Below are 16115 nucleotides of genomic sequence, written 5' to 3'. Positions count from 1 at the left end.
ATACACCTTTAAATCAAATGGTAATAGTTCGTGGTGTCACCACGAATGACCTCAATCCTGTCTATGTAAGTATGTTTTCGCATGCTCGTATATCTGGAACGCGGGAACGGTAGTGCGACTGTGGACGGTATGGCATCTAGCCCCGTCCTGCCCTGACACTTGGCCTCTGACAACTATACACTTGATATTATACCGCGCTTTCCATATATCTTGCTTACACCGAGTTATGGCTTTGCGTTTCAAATATATCACGCAACTATCATACTTCCTTCTCCTAAATAATGATCTGAACATAAATGAACATTTTCAGACTTTTAAACGGTGACAAATCAAAATTACTATTTATTTTATTGCTTTTGATTTACTCTTTTTTACTCGCGATTCAATGTTATGGTCGAATGATCTAACGTTTGGTATAGATTTAATTCATTTAAATCCGCAGGTGGTAAATGCTCTTAATTCAATTCATCTGTACTGTACCTACCTATTTCTTCAAATGGGTTGGTGTTTCACTGTGTTAACATATCGGAGGGAAAGAAAAATAGCTACAAGTTAACAGCTTAGGATCAGACAAGGGATCACGGTGTCTCTTCGGCTGGGTACATGTTTGGCACACTTTCAGGAGGTCTCGGTTACAGCGGCGACGTCACGTTTCCCATGTTGGGAATAGTTTATTGAAGTCATGATGTGACCTTAACATTGTGTTTTACGATTGTCTCGTCACAGGTCCGCGCACTGACATTTCAATAGAGAAGGTGAGCGCGGGTCGCGCCGTGACGCGGAGCACGACGGCGCTAGCATAACCCACCACCACCTACACACCGCGTCTACTGTCAACACCATACCTATTCCGCATGATTGCCGTTATTTATAAACACTGCCCCTACCAAACACCTTCACCATCTCATATTCCTCCTCAATAAATTCAAGCCTCTGGCTTGCTCTGTAGCTGAGACTTGGCTCACCCCGAGTCTCAGTTTTAATATACCACTATTTAATATTCTCAGATGTGACAGATCTGATGGCTATGGAGGGTCGGCTCTCCTTGTTAATAATCGTGTCCCCCTCTCCACCTTGACTCTTCCGGTTCTGGATGGTGATATGAATATAGTTGCGTGTAGAATTGAGGGTATCACTGTTTTATCCGTGTATATTTCCCATCCTCAGCGTAGGTTTTTAACCACCATTAGGGACATTTTGAATAACATAGTGGGACCTGTGCTCGTCATGGGTGACTTCAACTGTCACCACTTTAGATGGGGTTCCAATCGTTGTGATTCGTTTGGGGAAGGTTTAGTAGAAATCTTGGATGATTTTGACCTTTGCATCTTAAATGATGGTAGCCCTACTCGTAGATCCCTTCCAGGACAGCAAAAGAGTTGTGTAGACCTCACATTCTGTTCAGTAGAGTTGGCGGCATCAATTCATTGGGAATGTACTACTCTGACGCATGGTAGCGACCATTACCCCATTGTTGTAACTTTAATTAATAAAACCTTTTTAGAGAAAACGTCTCCTCCACTATTGAAGTACAACTTGTCCAAACCTGATTGGTCGAGGTTTGCATCTTTACTGGAGGAGAAAATTAGTATGCTTCCAAATTTAACTTCAAGTTTTCAAGATTCTTCTGGTCACTGCCATGCTAAGAGCTGCTACGATGGCTTTATCTCGGCCATTACCTCAAGCGCAGACTCTACCATTCCGTTGCGCAACTGTGCCAGAAATAAAATCCCGTCACCCCCGTGGTGGGATCAAGAATGCACATCGGTTATTAAAGAAAGAAAAGAGGCCGAAAAACAGTACAATGATGCGATGAATAGCGACAATCTTATACGGTACAGACGAGTGTTAGCTCAATCTCGGCGGCTTCTTCGCAAGAAGAAACGCCGCGGTTGGGTTAAGTTTTGCACTTCTCTATCCCCTTCCACTCCCATTTCAGCAGTTTGGAAGAGCATTAATCGTTTCAGGCGAGGCTGCTCCCCATCTATCTCTTCCCCTATCTCGAGAGAAACTGCTGAATCCTTTTTTGACAAAATAGCTCCAGCCTATGTTCCTTCTTCCTCAGAACTTCTGCTCCCGTCTGTAAATATTGTGGATGATCCTATGAATGAACCATTTTCGTTAGAGGAACTTGATACGGTATTTCGTCATGTTAGGGATTCCGCCCCAGGCATAGACGGCATACCGTACTCATTTGCAGTTCATTTTGGTTTTGAAGCAAAAAAATATTTTTTAGGAATAATAAATTATTGCTATCAATTTGGTTGGGTTCCTGAACAGTGGAAAGCTCAGATAGTAATTCCCCTTTTGAAGCCCGGCAAGACTGCTGATGATCCGAATGGCCTTAGACCAATTGCTTTGTCCTCAGTGTTGGCCAAGATATTGGAACATTTAATTAAAAATAGACTTGAGTGGTTGGTGGAGTCTAGGGATCTACTGCCGAGTAGTCAGTTTGGCTTTAGAAAGGGGCTTAGCACCATGGACAGTGTGGCAATTTTGGTTACTGATATCCGTACAGCCTTTTCCAAAAATGAATCCGCTGTAGCCACTTTCCTTGACATCTCTTCCGCATACGACAGCGTCCTTCTTCCAGTTCTCAGGCAAAAATTGCAACAGCTGAGGATTCCGGGTAAGATGGTACAATGTATATGCGCACTCCTCATGTCTCGCTCTTTGATGCTCAGAGTGCAGGGGGAGGTATTTGAGGTGAGACAGACGTGGAAGGGCCTTCCCCAAGGCTCAGTTCTAAGCCCCTACTATACAACCTGTATACAGCAGACATTGGCTCCTGCCTTAATGCTGACTGCCACCTTTTACAATACGCTGACGATCTAGTGTTGTATGTAGTTAATCCATCTATTACGGACGCTGCCTCATCTCTCTGTCTCTCCCTGGACTCTCTGCACACATGGCTTTTGGACCATGGTCTCTCGTTATCCGCCCCAAAAAGCTCGGTAGTGATTTTTTCCCGAAAACGACTGATCCCTCAGGTCTCAGTTAACATTCAAGGACAAGATATTCCCATAGGTAACAAATCAAAATTTTTAGGCGTTTTCTTAGACTCAAAATTATCCGGGATTCACCACTTTAATTATTTGATCAAAAGATGCGAAAGAGCAATCTCCATCCTAAAAGCTCTCGCTGGTGTCTGGTGGGGGGCCCATCCCTTCACTATGAAACTGGTCTACAATGCCTTAGTCCGCAGTATCCTGGACTATGGGTCACACTTGGTGATTCCAAGCAACAAAGGTGCCTTGGCCGGTTTAGATAGGATTCAGTCTCAATGCCTTCGAATCATCTCAGGTTGCATGAAGTCGTCGCCTATTAACGCCTTGCAGGTCGAATGCGCTGAACCTCCTTTAGCCCTGAGACGTCAGTACCTCGCTTCCCGTTTCCTATCCAGGGTTATTCCCAAGTCATCTCACCCCCTCATCCCAAAACTCAGAGAGCTTGACACTCTTTGTCACAGCTCCAAATATTGGGAACACAAAGAAATCCCCCTATTCCTAAAAGCATATCGGTTTTTTCAAAATTTAGAATCCCCCATTGCTCCACATCCCAGACTTCCTTTATTTAATTACCCCTATGAAGTACTTTGCTTCACCCCTAAAATATTCTATAACATTGGCATATCCAAAAACTCCCCATCTGCAAATTCGGCCTTTAATGCGGTTTTGGGTGAACGATGGATTGGGTTTCAAAAGTTCTTCACGGATGCTTCCAAATCAAATGGTGGCTGTACTGGAGCCGCGGTTTACTATCAGAACTCTAAAATAATTTTGAAATTCAGATGTCCGAAGGAGTCTTCAGTATTTACAGGCGAGTGTGTGGCACTATTGGAAGCTTGTCGTTTTATAGAGTCCCATGAGATTAGCTGTGGAGTTATCTTTACTGACTCCCTTAGCTGTCTCCAAGCCATATCCCAGAATCCCTTTAGAACTAAACTCCATTGTCCTATTGTCCTGGATATTAAAAAGTCCCTTTTCTCCTGCACTAGGCAAGAGAAAGAAGTACACTTAGTCTGGATCCCTAGCCACTGCGGTATAGCGGGCAATGAATGTGCCGATGCATTGGCCAAAGATGCGTGTTCATCTGAGTCCGCTGATCTTGCACACTTCTCCCTTCAAGGGCATGACCTGCTAAACCTCCCTAAATTGAGTCTTGAGACCTCGTGGCAGGAATGGTGGAACATCTCAGGCAAAAGGAAGGGTAGCTCTTATTTCGCCATTCAACCGGTTGTAAAACCAAAACCGTGGTTTTCAAATTTCAAAAGATACCCTAAACGGGTAATTTCAGTCATGTGCAGAATTCGGTTAGGTCACTGCTGTACACCGGTCTTTCTGCGCAAAATTCGGGTGCAGGATTCATCCCTCTGCGAGTGTGGACTGGATGAAGGTACCCTGGACCATATATTTTTTGACTGTCCTATCAACTCATCCTTTGATTTATATGGTCGTCTCCAAAAACTTAAAATTCCTCTCCCGACTAACTTCCGTTCCCTCCTATCCCACTCCTGTCCAGAACTGCTCCAGATGCTGTTGATGTTCATTAATCAAAACAATATTAAATTATAAATTGTGGCCTATATTTAGGCCACAGTTTGTATGGTTGTGGTATATATTATATGTTATGTGTTACTAACATTTTGTTGTTGTTTTTATATATGTAAATATATTTCTGTTTGTTTCAGTGCCGTCCTACTAACACATTAAGTTACACAAGATCGGCCACAGCACCATCTTAAATCAATATATATATATTTTTAAATTTATTTTAATTAAAAGCACTTCTTGCTTCTCATCCCACTTGTCATTGGCAGAATCGTCGAAATTGACATCGACACGGATTGCCATATACAAAAATAGAATAGAATAGAACCTTCACCACGTAAATCACTTCTATCAAAACGAATGTTTCAACTATCCGTTCGATAAGTCGTGAAACAGGGATACCATTTTCTAAATTGACATCTTAAAGGCAATGTTGCAGAGCGGTATTAATTTTAGCTTTATAGCTGAATTTCTCGAATTACCTACAGAAGCTTATCGGCGTCGGTGTTGACTTAAATTTGCATCTAGGTAGTATTTTCTCGTCGCCAGTTCGATAGTGTGTGCTCACGATTTAACGCTGGTATTAATGCATTATTCAGCGGGGTTTTCATTAGACTGTCGCTATCGGCGCGGGCGATCGCGCTCTCGTTAAAATGTACGGATGGCATGACGGGTGCTCGTATTGGACGGGCACGCGAGTCAACCCTATCGCGGCTCAAATTCAAATCACTGAAAAACTTATTTGCAGTTTCGCATTTTCTGTCGCCTCGCTTCGTGACATACGTCAATCTATATTCGAATCCACTACTTGAACTTGAAACAGAACAAACATTTTGCTGACTAGAGATCCGTTGCTTTATTTTCAGGAGCTCAAGTCTAATTGATTGCTGAATAGAAGTAAATACAACTTAAAAATGCAAAAAGAAAAGTTACCTTCGTAACTTACATCGTAGATCACTTGGGTTCTTCAATATTCTTTTTTTTTAATTCTTAAACTGAATGAGTTAAGCTAGCGATAAAACTGCATACACGGAATGATTTAGTCGATATGTGCGCCTACAAATCGTACTTCCATTATAAATGTTTTTCCTAAGCCGTTTATCTAAATTCGCACATGTGGTTATCGCATCGAAATTCTTTAAACGCATTAAAGAAATGCAATTAGCAAGGGGAAGAGGACTATTAAATGTGTAGCTCGACCAGTTTGAAAGAAACTGGTGCGTAAGGACCAGTTTAACAGCCCCACACATGACACAAACTCGCGGATGTGGTATACTTTCGATATTAATGAGAACACATCCCGCATGCGGCGCCCTAAATAAATTGCCACCTTCTACAGCACACTTGTATCGATAACAAATTCATTTTATGAGTAGCATATATCTTGAGTGGTGACATTTTTCATTAAATGTTTAAAAAAATATTCGCTTTTATGATAGTCTTTTTTGAGTAACTTGACATAAATATGTGCATACAGAATATTTTGCTTGAAATAGCTTGATTAATGTGTATGTTTTATTGCCAACAACTTCTGTGAAGTTTTAATTGAAGTTAGCATCGTCTGTTACTAAAAACCGCCACAGTCCAGCAAGCTCAATAATATACGGTATGTTTTTAATTACCTTGTCAACGCTTCGAGTTTGAGCGATGTCAGTCGTCTGGAGCACCTGCAACAATCGGACGCACGCTATTAGTATTACAGTAGTTTAGTAATTAGTTAGATTTTATATTACGCATACCTACAATGCAAGTTATCTAAAGTTTCAAAAATATCTAAAAGTTCGGTATCTAGCTAAATCTGAAGTCAAAACACATAGCTTTAGTCTGGCAGAGAAATATGAACCCATCTAGGCTTCATTTACTGAATGCCCATTCAATTAACTGACACTGTTACTTTATTGACATAATAGTTTAGACTCGCCACAGGGCGACTGGATTATAGACCCCGAGCACGCATGTCCTTATCTAGATTTCTAGATGGAGTCGGCTTCGGATGGTGTGCAGTTCACGCCCAAGGCGAAGGTTTTGATGTATTTAACGTACATATTTGCATTTAACGATCAAAAGCGGTCGTTATCATTTTGTAGGCCACATCCGGACACATTGTGCATCGCATGTTTAAATAAGAAAATTACTTTAGTTGCAAATTAATCTAGAAATCTCCGAGGAGACAATAGGTCGTTTGTTGGCAAGCAGCTCCGAGTGTGAAGTGTGAACGTCCGCCGTGTGATGTCGGACGTCGCGACACTCGTGTAAACAAAGCGCTACACTGACCGGGTTAACCTTGAATGGTAAATGTGTGCGAAGTTTCGCCGGGGAAAAATATGCCATTGATGCAGGCGGCGTGCGTGCGCCGGGTAACGGTCACCACGAGCCGAATAAGTGGTTTAGCATCGTACGTGGAATGATAATGTTCAGAGCGAGACTTGTCACGCGATTGCGCTGCCCTGTCACTGCCGCACGCATTCAGAGACCCACTTTCTAACCTTGTGTCCTTGAACCATGAGTGTTAACATCGTTTGCTTTGAATCTTTTAGATTTTTCTGTTGATCGGATTTAAAGAAATGGTGATTACTTCCTGAGACTAAGATATGTGAACAAATTAAGTCAATCTATAACTGTAAATGGTTAGACAATAAAAGCGATAGTGCAATATTTCGTGTAGCCAATTACAGTAGGGTGAATGTCGATGTCGGTGTCTGGGAGCGAACAATGTGCCGCTAACGAGATACAGCGGGCCGCACCGGTCCGTCAGGCCGTCGCTTGCCCAACACCTCAATTCGTTCTTTGTTTACGTTGGCAGCGTACTCGCCCGCGGACCCCGATCTCATCCCGAACGCAATAAAGCTCGGAGCAAACTCACGACTCTGCAATGTCTACTCTTTATCGCCTCCGCCGAATGCTGTACGATCTTAAACGTATTTTAATAACTTCCACCCGCCAGTCGCCGTAATGGGATCACCATGCAAATGCCTGTGCCCATGCTGTACCGTTACATACCGATACCGACGGTAACGAACCGCCCCGTGAAATAAAGAAAGGCAATAATCGCAAACGGGAAATCCGATCACGCCGAGGGCGTTCAGCGCCGGACAGGTTCTACGGGGAGCATCCAGTCTAATGCTACAACTATGTAGCCTCTAATGCTTGCACGACACGTATTAAACATAAGACAAGTATAGCAAAGTACCCTGCGGTTCAATGTCAAAAAACTTGAATGAGCCGAAGAAAGTGCCCTTACAAGTTCCTGTATTCGATCCTATCTTAGATCGAATGAGGTAAGTTGTTAGTGAACCTGACGTACCGAGTGTGGATTTGAAGTTCCCTTTCGTGATATGGCGTAGCGCTTTCCCTGTCGCAACTCTGCGCTCTGACACTTGCACTCTTCCTTTCTACATTACACTCACTGGTGGAACGATAATACCATTGCTATTAACTGTTATTACATTCGAAGTCCTATATGAAGACGTTATTACTGCCATTGTTAGAATAGAATTTCGATTGCAATTTGCATTACATTTCGCAGAACCGTAGCACGGCGACTCGCATCGAATGAATAAATAAAGCTCTACGGTAGTAATAACAATTTAACATTATAATCAGGATGAACGTTTTTCATCGTCGCCTGATAATTAAATCCTTTGAGTGCTGCCGAACTATGACATCTTTTAGAATAAGTTTTCAATTCAAAAGCCGCTTCATCATCTCTCCTTGCGAACTACTATTACAAAATAAGATTAACAATTTTCTCACGTCCGCATCGAGATCGAGTTAGGCGACGACAACCTCTGCAAAAAGTAAGTTGGAAATCTAATAGAGTTTGTGGCAAGCCGGTTATTTGTGTTATTTTTTAGTTTCTCTGAGGCTCAGGAGAAATGCCATGTAACGCTCGCGAACGAAGACGAAGCAACCTGACATTACAGTAATAACGCCGAACCGCCCTTCTGTCATTATTCTGTACACTTTCCTCGGGTAACTAAACATGAAACGCTTCTTATTTTTCAAGGGCATGTTCATTACAATTGCATTACTCCCTGTTCATATTTTGCCATCGGCAACCAAGATCTAACACAGCACTAGCTTGCTTGAGTATGGAATCATGTCAGTCAAAGCACCTGATTGCATACAAATGTCAGTTTAATTAGCAACCGGATAGACAGCGTTAGCACCTGATTAAGTGGCACGGATTATGTTGGATTAACACTTCCTTTGATTAAGATTTGTTATGAATGCGTCAACAGAGGCAGCGGTGCGTGACAGAACTGGTCTAACATATAGGATGGGGCTTGAGCATGGTCTCCGCGGCATGCAACATACCCTATGATTATAACGTCTTTGATTACTACTTAGGATGCTCATGCTGTCTCATTATGCTCTTAAAATAGCACTTAAAATCAGGATGTTATGTGTTGAATATTAGCACATTGAGGGATGTTTTTACTCTAATGAATGAAAATTGAGAAATACCAGGGGATTATTAATCTTGAATCAAACCTTATACCATATCGACGGTTAAATAGTCAACTATCGAATCACGATCACTGACACGTCAAACAGTTCAGAAAGAACATCATACAACACATACGTAGATAAATAAATTTAACTTTATAAACAGGTACGGCCGAGTTATTGAACACCATTAGTATTCCTTGTTAGTGTCGAGTTATAAATATGATGTCATAAAAGAAAATGATCACTTGATTGGTACGGAAGAAGAATATCATTTGGTATTTATGTTTATATTGCAGAGCGAAGAGAACCTTCAGTTCGTAATAGATACCTATATTAATATGTGGAATCGCAAAGAGGAAATGGTACCTAAAGAATCAACAAGAGTAATAAACTTGATACAGCAATAGTTAATGATGAAGCTACATACATACGGCACTGTAATGGCCTCTTGAATTCTGTTACGTACGCATCTGACTTCTACATCAAAATTACAAAGAATATTAAAAATCGAAGGAAATGAACGAGGAGTCCATGTCTTCAGTTCTGGGTAATTTATTATTAGAAACTAACGGTAGGTGCATCCTTCGTTCGCATTTTTGCTTGGGGCTACTTATTAATTCCGCAATACGTCTGCTTGAGGTGTTACGTAATTGCAAGAATGCGGCGGCATGCGGCCCGTCGACGTGTCGGACGTCGGCCGGTCCGGTTCGCATGTGAACCGTATTTATTGTAATTACGTCTCTCGGCCGCTGACTCCTATCGATCGATGCGACGGCCAAACGTCGGTATGAAACGATAACATCGCATCTATCTATGCGGGACTGGCTGCATTCAAGTAATTATATCAAATCACTGCATACTGCCTTTATATAGTTTAGAGTTGGGCATATTTTTGTGTTACCTAAGGTAATGCTAGGTTGAGTGGATTGATGTAGAGACTTCAATAGATTTATATGGATAAGTCTACTTAATCTTCAAGTACCTGCCTACAGGCTTTTCTAAGTAGATGTAATAGTTGTTCGCAGGTATTTACTATCTACCTAACGTCAAATCTTGATAATTTGGCAATACGGAAGGATTGGCTCAACAAAATGTTTAAACAATCTACATATTTATCAAGCAGCATTAATTGGAGTGGCATTGGTAATAGTTTCCCGATTAATGCACGCGATCGTCTCTAGGTGGGTCCGTTTGCGTTATTTGGCGGTATCGCGCGCGCAATCGTAACCTCTTCCCACATAATTGGCGTGTGGGCGCGGCGGTGGTGGCGCGTTATCCCGATCGCCGCCCACCAGCGACGAGGCGACGCCCGATTAGATAGCCCGGCCCCCGCCACCCCAGACCCGGGCAACACCTCCCGGCTGCCGAGTACCGACGCACCCCGCTAACTGGGATCATCTCCTGACGCGATCGCGAAACTCATAAAGCAGTCTCGTTAGTTACACACTTACACCGCACGCGCGCTAGCCAATTGACAATAAATACGAAATTTATTGTATTCGGTATTTTGCACTCGATTCATCCCAAATAAAATAATAAATCAATCGGACAGTGAAATGTTACGCTTCCCAGTCTCCTATTTGAAACTTAAACCATTATCCTTAATAAGCTCGTGCATCTAACGAAGGGGTCAATAAGCTCTCCAGGCAACACTTACAGTCGATAAGAAGTGGCACCGGCCAGCCGTTACGCAGGACGAGATGTTCAGTAGACGGTTCATTAATTGCGTATTGTCGAAGTTCCCGTGGTCGCCGATCACATCTAGTCAATCGTCCAAGTGATCTCACGACGTTCTTATTTCCGCCCGCTACGTGACCGAGCCATGCAAGTTTCTCTTGTATGGCTATGGCTAATAAAATTTAATATATGTACAGCGTAAATTAATCGGAAGCATCGATGATAGGCGTGCACGTTTATGCCGCCAGGATAAACACAGATAACCGCGAAGACCGTTAACTTGATTTAGCACGTCGGTTCCGCCCTTCCTTAGTGTTACAAACAATTATTACTAGCTGTTTTATTAAACCTACTTTTTGTTTAGAAATATTTATTTTAAAAAATTATGGAGGTTGGCATCCTCGGAAGATCTAGAATTCCATTCATAAATATAAGAAATGATAATGATTAACGTCCAGCTCTTGAATTGAGCACGCGGTTCTTTCTAAGAAACTCCCTATAATTTTAACCCGTCTCGCTACTCAAACCACTCCAGACAAATTATGATTACACCTAATTCACTTTCTAGTTAGCGTAACAAACAGAACAGGATTTTTAAAGGATATTAGGTTTCATGAGCTGCTTTTTGTTGACTTTTTGCTTGAATACACTATGCACACATGTACCTAGCTACGTAGAGATGTGTGTAGGGTGCATGTAAGCGTTTCATCTATCAATTACATCAGCTGCCACCGATGGTAATAAATCACAGCGCAACATCACACGCACGTATCGCGCACAATATGGTTGACGTTAATTGACGAAATGCGAAGTAGTAGTGTTTGCGACGGCTGATTTATACGCGCGCAAATCGCTACTCAATTTGCATTGGATCTATGTAAAGCGCCCACTCGAGCACTCGTTACCGCGATCGTCGCCGTCTTCGACATACGGACCGCAGACCAATCGTCACGACTAAAACGAGGAATGTGTTATCTCTTATTTTTTAATGTGCACACTTCACCAAGTTAGCCACTGCACTAAAGATTTATCGGCAGCAAACATTTACATATTCCTAGTTTGAGAAATCAGCACTCCGTTCTGGGGAGTTTTATCTGAGGAATCCGAGTGTCTGACCTACTTCGCATGGATCTGCACATGCAATAATAAATGACTCAGATAAAACCTAAACGTATAGAAATTACTGCATTTGTCATGACCACATTGGTTAAACACAAACACAATTCAGCAAGTTGTAATTTAATGCTAGTGATAGGAACCACTGTTCGGTGGCGGTTAACATGTATCCAGCAAAGCCTAGTACGGATGTAGGAAAATACGGCTGGAGATAAAATCGTGTACATTGTGTACGCATGCGCATTTACAGTTAGTAGCTCAAAACGCAAATAAAATTAACGAAAGACACCAGTAAACGACCGCACAAACACATATATATTGCGGTGTAAAATAGCGGCGCGCGCAGCAAATGACATTCCACATTCATACCACGCCAAATAAGTGCGGAACGTGGGGCGGATTTGGGTCACACACTGATTCTCAGTAATAGAAGTGCGGAGTGTAAAGCTGTGGAGTTTCACCGCAAGTAATCTGACAGACGTACCTATAAGAGTTCCTTACTAATTTGCGGGCCGTGCGTTTCGGGCTGTGGTCACGCGCTTGCCGACCGCAGCCGAATTCCGCTACTGGTACGTGCCACGTCGCCGACGATAGCAATCGAACGACACCCTCAACTGATGCTGGAGCCAATATCTCGTAGACTGTCGAACATTGTTTCCAGACAACTTGACATTTACAGACTGTCTGGCCGCTTATATCTAAGATTTCATTATGATGTTACGTATGTATATTATGCTATTAAGATCGTTCTGATTAGCTCGTCGTTGTAGCTAACTACTTATGTGTATTTTTCGTTTTATGATCGTATTCACACAGCGTGTACACAATGCAGCAGTCGACTAAACGATCTGTTGCGCATTCCGAGTGCTAATGAATGTGAGAATTGACTCTAATATGGATATGACGGTATTATGGATAATTTGATGCAAATTAAAACTAGTAAACGATTCTCGATTTTTTTTATCGTTGATTGCGATTGTAATTGGCGGAAAATGATTCAATAGTAATAAAATATTGTAGGTACTCGTTAATGATGTTAACTATTCTTTATGCAGTTTCACTCATCCATAAAAAATATACAAACATTACAATTTTGTGTCAATTTGCATGGTCGATAAAAGTAACAGTGTTTACTAACTTATGTCGCTGACCGCTCAGAAACCACAAACCCTTCACTGCAAGGCCCATTAATTTTGCCGGCGTGCAATTTTTCTGTTATTAACAACACATTGTAATAGTAAATTTGTGTAGTTAATACATCTCAATTATAATTAGATCACATTTTTAAAACCGCGTTCCGCTCTGTGGGCGTACAAATTAATAACGTCCGCATGTTCTGTGAAGATTCCTGTATGACATAATGAAATAGACGTCAAGCTGTAATTACTAACACGTGCAGTCATAAGGGTCAACTTTCTATGTGGAATAATTAGTAAACAATATAGTAGCGACACAAATATCGAATATCAAATAATAATAAATCTCTGAAAAAATGATCGAGGGTGCCATGCGCATTTCCTACAACAAAACGTATCGTAAGCTAACTGTAGCGTCAGGCCTGGATAAAGCTGAGAAGAAGAAACAAAACATTAGCTACTACTCTGTCAATCTTGAGGCACGCGAATGTCGCTTAGCATTGCATCTAGTTTCACTTACGGTGCACGCAGTTTTTCGTCGGGAACGCGATCGCGGCCGCGATCAATAGCTCACATTGTGCTCGTCGACGCGACGCCCGCGCAGCTTGCATAATGTGTCAGTCGTGGGAGCGACTACAGAGCCGCGCCGTTATGCGACGCACGCCACTGGTACCGTTCCATTAGTGATTTTATTAGACGATTCGCGTGTATCGCCCGTAATCAATTTGAGCACATTGCAGGCGTTGTAAGTCGCCCCACTTGCAACGTATTATAGAGCATAAAACGCTTTACAGCCACGTTCTCCATTTAAGCTCACACGGTGTTTCATTCCGGGCTAATGTAAAGCTTGCTGTGTATAATTTTGTTTTGTCCGCTTTATCTGGGACGCAACAGTATATCACGAATTTTGCAGATAAATCGATGCATTGCTATGAGAAACGATTGTATCTCTGTTTCGATATTAGATACCAGCGATAATGTATTAATGTTCTTAATGCCAGGCATTACCCCTGCCGACTTCAGCTGTGGCGTCTTATTTACAACGGGCTTATCTTCTGATTAAGAAGTTGTTTGCAAGCTATCTTTTACCCTTTAAGTCTATAAATTCTTTACTTGTTGAGAAGCAGAACTAGGTAGCTATTACCAATTAATATTTTCAGTGTCCGAATAACTTGGACTCAGTTGCTTCATTTCTATTTTGTATCAAATTACATGAATGCTGTTTTATTTATATTCGTTTTTGTTTGTCCTTCTTGAGATTAACCGCGAACACTTTACAACGGTACTAACAAATTTTCAGTGATTTATTTGGTTACTTTTCAGCTATTCGGCGGCTGAAAGCAGTGTCCCCATTTTTTCTCGCGGATAAAGTAGACTAAAGCCATAATGTTTCTATTTATACAAAGAGAACACAAAAACTGGTTTGCGGATTTTGGTTAATTTATGTTTGTATCAATATTTGGGTAGGACGAGGTATCTGTGTCGGAGATGAGTCAGCGGTGACCGCTCACACCCACGTCTATTGTTAGTCGCGTCAGTCGCAGGCGCAGGTTCCCTCATTTACATACCCATCTCACCATAAACAAACATAAGCACCTTTTTTCTCCAGCCAGAATTTTACGATGTTGCTAAAATAAAAGTTTTGTTGAACAGTTATGCTTTTCATATATTTGTTTTAAAAATATTTCTAGCACATATTCGTGAACGTAAAATTTTAGATCTAAACCGTGACATCATTGAGTTCTGTTATGTTTCCATTTCATCGGTTTTACTGTATGAAACTTATTAGTACATTTACAAGAAATACGTGTTTTCGGACTCAATATTTTTGCAGCAAAAAGTAATCTGTAATCGAAAAAAATTGGTCTCTAACAACGTCCATTATTGTAGATAAAAATAAATTAAGTTACGGGACACCTGTTGAAAGGCCGTCAAAAGTGCACGCACCCGCACCGCGGCCGCAGGTCGTTCACCCCGACACGACGTAATTAAAATCCTTCATGGAAAGCACGCCTGATGGAATTCATCCTGACCCCGCGCACGACCGCCTAGTACCGCCCTTTAAACGTTACTTTATAAATAGGAGCAACCCAGCTTCGTGTCCCCTACTAAGCGATATAGGAGCTACTAAAAAAATAACCTTAATTATTCCGCGCTATTCCGTTTTAACTTTCGTTTTACTGAATCTCGTGTGTGTTTAAAAATCTGACAGCTTTAAACCGTTCGCGAACTCACTATGAATAGTAATGAAGCAGATAAAAAATATGAGGATAAAAAGGTTTTATGCGTTTGAAAGAGGTTACTGTGCTGCTCGGAAATTGAAGCGATATTTGTTAGTCATGGCCAATAAATATTGATTTATTACCAATCAATTTAACTTATTGGTACATCCTCAAAATTGATTACCGTATTAATAGCTTGATAGATCTTAGAATTCAATTTTAACTTTGATCAATTAAATGCTTTCATTCAAATCAATTTTATTTGATAATTGATTTAATTCAATAACTTCGGATTATGATTACAGCGACTGAAGTAAAATTGATATAATTATATATGTAATTGCCTTACAGATTCTTGTTTCGTTGTCTATTGTCTACTCGTCCTTTAAGCGGCATAACTTTCCCCAGCTATCATCAAGATCGTACTTTCGTCTTAAATCTCCTTTACCTTCCTCCATAAACTTTAGTATGATATCGAAAATAATCAGGAAATCGGCACGCGGTATCGCCTTGTGCCCAATAATCGATGTTGATGGCGTGTCGCCGGGTATGCGCGCGCGCAGTCACGAACTAGTCGGTGGATCGGTGTTTTCACGTGACCCTCTTAATTATAATCTCAGATCCCGCAATCGGGTCAACGGAATATGTAGATGTGTACTGCGAAATTTAGATTTTATTTTCGAAAATACATTTCCTTGTAAAAGTGAACTGCGAAATTTTCACACATATTTTTTTTTTTGTGAAATATATTGTTTTTCCATTAGCATAGATACCTAGTCTAAAATTAACCTAACTAAATCGGTTTATTACTGAAGTGAAGGTGCAATGCTATAAATTGGGAACTGTGTCCTGCTGACAAATTGTGTTACTATTCGCAATGTAGTAATTTTTTTTCGGAAGAAGAAGAAAATCACTTATGTTATTTTTGTTTTCTAATAATAATTCATTTGTTTTCCCATCCG

The 16115-nt window shown here is 41.2% G+C and overlaps 2 protein-coding genes across 3 annotated transcripts in view; one reads left to right on the top strand and one right to left on the bottom strand.

Moving 5' to 3' along the window:
• Positions 1-16115, top strand: part of LOC124634273 (autophagy-related protein 16-1) — a 153623-nt gene that overhangs the window by 51651 nt on the left and 85857 nt on the right. The window lies entirely within an intron of this gene.
• The window catches only part of LOC124634271, a 53905-nt gene that overhangs the window by 35383 nt on the left and 2407 nt on the right, over positions 1-16115 (bottom strand). The window contains exon 2 of the mRNA XM_047169743.1: positions 6173-6217. The gene's annotated coding sequence lies outside the window, so the exon portion shown is untranslated. The remainder of the gene's footprint in view (positions 1-6172; positions 6218-16115) is intronic.

This window comes from Helicoverpa zea, chromosome 11 (assembly GCF_022581195.2).
Source record: "Helicoverpa zea isolate HzStark_Cry1AcR chromosome 11, ilHelZeax1.1, whole genome shotgun sequence".
NCBI lineage: Eukaryota > Metazoa > Arthropoda > Insecta > Lepidoptera > Noctuidae > Helicoverpa > Helicoverpa zea.
The sequence above is the reverse complement of the archived record's forward strand: the minus strand, read 5'-3'. Positions and strand labels throughout refer to the sequence as shown.